Source organism: Triticum dicoccoides, chromosome 7A (assembly GCF_002162155.2).
Source record: "Triticum dicoccoides isolate Atlit2015 ecotype Zavitan chromosome 7A, WEW_v2.0, whole genome shotgun sequence".
In the NCBI taxonomy this organism is placed as follows: domain Eukaryota; kingdom Viridiplantae; phylum Streptophyta; class Magnoliopsida; order Poales; family Poaceae; genus Triticum; species Triticum dicoccoides.
Genome location: NC_041392.1, coordinates 141,843,606 through 141,849,003, shown reverse-complemented (window position 1 = coordinate 141,849,003; position 5,398 = coordinate 141,843,606). Strand labels below are relative to the sequence as shown.

Genomic DNA, 5,398 nt, shown 5'->3' with positions numbered 1-5,398 from the left:
AACATTCATGCGCTGGACCCCTGACTTTTGTTTCATTTCGATGGACTTGGAACAGATGAAAGTATGAAACCGGCTTTGCTGAAAGCGGTTAGTCCATCTAACGTAAAAAAGTATTCCTTTTCTAAACGCAAACAAAAAAAGTATTCCTTCTGCCAGCCGAACAATATCTCCCGGCCTAACCACTGGCCAACTCCAGAGCTCGTTCGCCTCCGAGGAGCCAGCGCGCACGCCAAGCGCCGTGCGACCTTTCCCTTTGCCGCCGTCATGTCGTTGCCACACGGATCTCTACTATTAAAAGGGATCGAATATCGTGATGGTTCCACCTCCCCTTCTATTGCTAGCACCGATTCTGTTGTATCGTTTGATCTTATCCCCGTCCGTACGCAAAAGAAAAAAATCAGCGCACCCACGTACGCATGCACGCACGACTAAACTCAGAAAACCAACCCACCTTTCTCCCGTCCCCGCTCAAAAACAGAAAAGAAGGCTAAAAGATTGGAACACACGCACCCACGACCCATCTGTCCTCAACCTCCTCTCTTCCGATTGAGTCTCCTTCCCCAGAAAAAATCGCCGCCGCCTGTGGTCGCCGCCTTCATAGCCGCCTCACGATCCGCCGCCGCCTGTGCTCGCCGCCCTCATAGCCGCCTCACGATCCACCGTCACGCCCCTTATGTATCTAGAATGATGAGGGAATGCATCCTGTCCTGTTGCTTGCATCGGCCATGGAAAAGAGATGACTAGGAGAAGATCCAGCACCACAGCGAGGGCGCCTTGTCCCCGGCGAAAAGCATGCACTCCGGCGTCATCGCATTGGATATGGATCAGAGGTTGAAGTTATGACGCGTGGAAAGGCGCGGGGGGGCAGGAACGGGAGCGGCAAGGCGCAGCAGTGGAGGAGGAGCACCGGAGCAAGGTACGTGCATATATAGAGCCGCCACCTCGTCAAGTCCCTTCATTCGTCGTCCATGATTCCTCGCTCTAGCTTCGTCTCCCCCACCATCAGAAATCAAGGTTTGCTTATTGCGATCTAGAGCAATATAAAAGTGATGATTGTAACTTGCCACGAATGTTGTACGTAATTGCTATGTTTAATAATGTTATGTGTTGGGTTTATTCGCTTGATCTGGTTGGTTCTGATAAGGGTGCGTTCAGATTACGACCTGCGTACGACCTCGTCAGCTCGGACTGGATGGAGGACATGGCTCGAGGTAAGCAGTTCTGGGTACTTGAACGTCATCTTATCTCATCTTGGAGATCTTATAAAATTCTGAATATGTATGCTCACTGTAATTGAATACTGACTCGGGTGTGTGATACGTGGATGCATCACTAAGAAGATACAAGTCTATGGGGCATCTTTCTAAAGGAACTTGATGTAATTGCTCTTATACTGTCTTATGCAAACTAATATTTTGGCTATCAAAGTTGTGTTGTAAGAACTGATGATTGGATCTTCTAAATATAATCGTGTTACTGAAACAGTGATCTTTTCTCCATCTACTAGAATAACCGACTATTGTTGCACAACCCCCATCCTTAAGCTATTCTGTAATTTTAGTTTTTTTCAAACCGAGGTTAATTCCTTCGCATTTAATAGCAGTGCGTGTGGCAATGCCTCGTCATGCTTGTTTTCATTGGTCGTGTTACGAGTGCAGGATTCGAAGAATTTCCAGTGGGGAAATCAATGGGGACATTAACTTCAACTAGGAAAAGTTGCTATAAAATAAGATCGGAGTCATAACCTTGGTGGAGCACATTCGTCGTTAACATCATGCATGCATAAAGATGATGCCTATGACCAAATATCATCATTCTCCTGCCCATACTGTTGAATTTAGCCAACCAGATGTTTTAAAGCAAAGGCACATGATGAAATATATATTGGTTGCAACTGGTAGCTATGCACAGGCTATCCACATTCTGTATTACATGAGAAGGTTTTAGATCACTTTTATGGGTGATGGGAATGGTAACAAAGTTTTCTTAGCTCCTTTGTGTTCTTCTGCTTGTGTCTCTGTGCTTTCAAAATATTTAATTTTCTTCCACCTGATTTACTCATGGTGATTTACAAAATAAAAAAAATTACGGTACAGGGTACCTACATATATGTAAAACCATAACCACTGCCAAGAAGCATAACACATTTTGCTAGCTCATCTGATATGAAGTAATAGCTAGCTCCTGCAACTAAATATCACCATTGATGTAGGCCAGAGTAATCCAGAAGAAACCTAAAATAACGAATATAATATTTTCCTTCCTTGATAACCCAAAGGCAGATAATAGATGCCAAACTAAGTAGGTTTCGAAATTGCAACATGAAATTCAGTATTAATATGTTAATATCAAGAATTATTCATGTGAAACCGGGTGCTTGACTTTGAGTTGGTAGCGTTCCCGTTACTCGCTCGAATGTTTTTTTGAAAGTTTTTAATTGTAACAGGATTTCTTTACCACCTTGTATTCATTCGGTAGTTTGCGCTTTATTTGTAAAGCGAGATGAAAGTCTGTTTCAAGAACTTTCATGTGAAGCACCAAGTCAACGACTATCTAACTTTTCTCATGTAGCATGCCATTGCAGATATATTGCCGTTGAACTAGCTTCTATCTGGAATGGGACAAATCTGAAGTAGATTTTGCTATAGAAAACAAAATCTCTAAGGTATGTAGGTTAACCTGTTGTTGGTATGTACACTGTACACAATTGATGGCCTTTACCCAAATAATGGAATGCACAAATTAGAAGTATTTTTATATCCTTTGTGCAGGTGGGATCGGGATAGCGCTAGAGAAATGATGTACATGGTGGCTGAGAGGGAGGGGTCAAAAGAATACATCCACATTTCTAACTACGTGGTGCACACATAATAGTATGAGGGAATGGCATGTGTCATCTATAACACGTGCGCGCTCTTTGTTCGAACGTTCAACTGGGAGCAATTCCATCTGATTTGGCAACGAGCATTGCAGCAATACATGCTACGTCTTAGAAACTACTAAAAAATGAATATATCTGTGCATTCTACCCTGCCTAGAGTTTTGCTTATTTTGGCCCTTCCGTCCATTGAATTCAGAAAGACTTTCAAAACTCGACCAGTTTCAGAATTCATGCAAGAAAATGCTATATTGAGCGAAGATACTGCCTAGAAAGTCTGATGTTAAGAAAGAAGATATTAAGAAAACTTTATAGTAGTTGTTGTTGTTGTCATGGTGAGGCGTGCATGCATTCACCACATGGGGACTGGACGCCGCCAACAACCACTTGGGTGGCTGTGCCACCCCGCTCAGAGAGGGGTTTTCGATTTGGGGTGTTGTAGGTTTGTATGATTTCAATGGTGACAGTGGCGAGGGTCTAAATGCTGAGAGGTGATAAATGCTGAGGACACTTTTTTTTTGAATCGACATATGTTGCCCTTGAGGAATGAGCACATAATTATGTATGTTCTTTTGCCATACATATGTTGTGCTTGACGAATGAGCACATAAAGCAATCAATTGCAATATACGTGTTCTTTTGCTTCGTGGCAACGCATGGGTAATCAACTAGTGTGTATAAAAGAGTAATAAAGCGGCTCGCTCGGGTCAAACCAAAATAAATATGTTCGCCGTAGGCAGCCGATCGATCCAGCGAATCGACGCACACTGTGCAAAACTAACGCGTGATTCGGAAGGGCGGCACTTTCGCGCGGATGCTTCCGGCCGGTAATATTCTTTCTTTACATGAATCTTCTTTTTTTGGCTGTCGTTTGACTCCCGTAAAGATTGCTGCTATTCGTGATCGGCTTACTCTTTTGAGTGGCTCCAACTGGAATTTCGATTGGCAACGCGACGATCATTAGTTAGGCGCAAAGATTGGTCCCTTGAACACGATACATGACAAAGAATCAATAAAGCTTTTCATTAAAAAAAGAGTATGTCCTAAAGTGATACAAGTAGTAAAATGACCAATTATGCCTCTCTACTTATCTCTCCTCCAATAAAGTGATTATAAATTAGGAATCAGCCCAGGCATGCCCTTTGTAGCTATTGATTATTGTTCACATTGATTAGTCCTTTACGCTCGCATTTGCAAACAAAGAATAAGGATGTATGTAGGCCATGTCGATCTAGTTTTATCTACGAACATGTCATGGAGATTCCCATCATGTTGGACTACGTGCTAACTTTCTCGATGTACATCTGAATGAATGACATGCATCTACACCCATCTCTCATTTTTTCCTCTCACAGACAATCGGAATCCGACTTGTAGTTATATTCCAAATTGGGTTAACTGCATCGATCATTCTTAGTAGTAATAAGTTATTGACAGCATCTTTTGCAACATTCGAGTTTTACATATGCCTATACTCCAAAGAGATACTGAGGATAAGCAAAGCACATATTCGTTACGTTAAAAAAAGGCCGCCTCGGTTGAACTTTTGCTTGTATTCCACAAGAAACCTTTCCACACTTCCGACTTTTCGAGGGAAGGTTACAGGTCTATGAAGATTTGGTGGGTCACTGTCATTTGTGAAGGCAAGCAACGGAGAAGGTGGAGCCGCCCAAAAATCAGTGTGCATGCAAACTAGTAGAATGTCCATGAGTTTTTTTTATTTAAAGTTTGTTGGTTGCATATATAATTATAATTGTTGACGCTCAAAAGTGGCACGTTTATAAAGAGTGGCTTGAAGCTATGTCAAGATTAATTTGAACTTACTATTGAAAGTCATCATGAAATGGCTCTTTTCGAGAAGATGAAGATGAATATGAAGATGGTCTAAAACGGAGCTTGGATGTAAAAGTTATGACAAGTTCAGATATCCTCATGTCGACACCAGATTAAAGAATGTCCAGTAACCCAATGAATATGGCTTCAAATGGAGAAAGTTTCAACAAGAAAGTTGTGCGTCTCGTCGAAACGATTGATTTTGATATAAAGGTCGTCCCAATCCGAGGTCTTATGCAAAAGTTAGAGCCCACACAGCGCGACCCTTCAGTGAGCAAAATATGACGCCCGGAACCAGACACATATGTGGGTATGTCTGATGAGCTGCGTGAATAATTAGCTGTTTTGCGCGAGCGATTTGACCTTCGAGATGACCTCTGATGAAAATACGTTCAACATAAAAGTTGTTTCTCTCGTCGAAATGGTCAATACTGCTTTTGGGCTCGTTTCCATCCAAGGTCATTTACCACCTCAAAAAAGACCCACAATGTGCAGCCAATTTTATACCGAACCGTTTTGGAAAGTTCGGACAAAACCAATCTGAATTTGACTAGGGTTTTGGATGTGAATCCAAGTCTTTTCCTTGCACGGGAAGTCCAGCCCCCTCTTATATACCTAAGGGGTGACGGTCGATTGAACAACACACAATCGCAAACACATCTACAACTTTTTCATCTATGTCTTGTC

General features: G+C 42.3%; 1 long non-coding RNA gene across 1 annotated transcript; it reads left to right on the top strand.

Moving 5' to 3' along the window:
• Positions 1–466: 466 nt before the first annotated feature.
• Positions 467–3,359, top strand: LOC119331417. The gene is made up of 4 exons (XR_005160512.1): positions 467–916; positions 1,156–1,211; positions 2,572–2,665; positions 2,772–3,359. It is a non-coding gene; the product is annotated as an uncharacterized LOC119331417 (long non-coding RNA).
• The last annotated feature ends 2,039 nt before the right edge of the window (positions 3,360–5,398 follow it).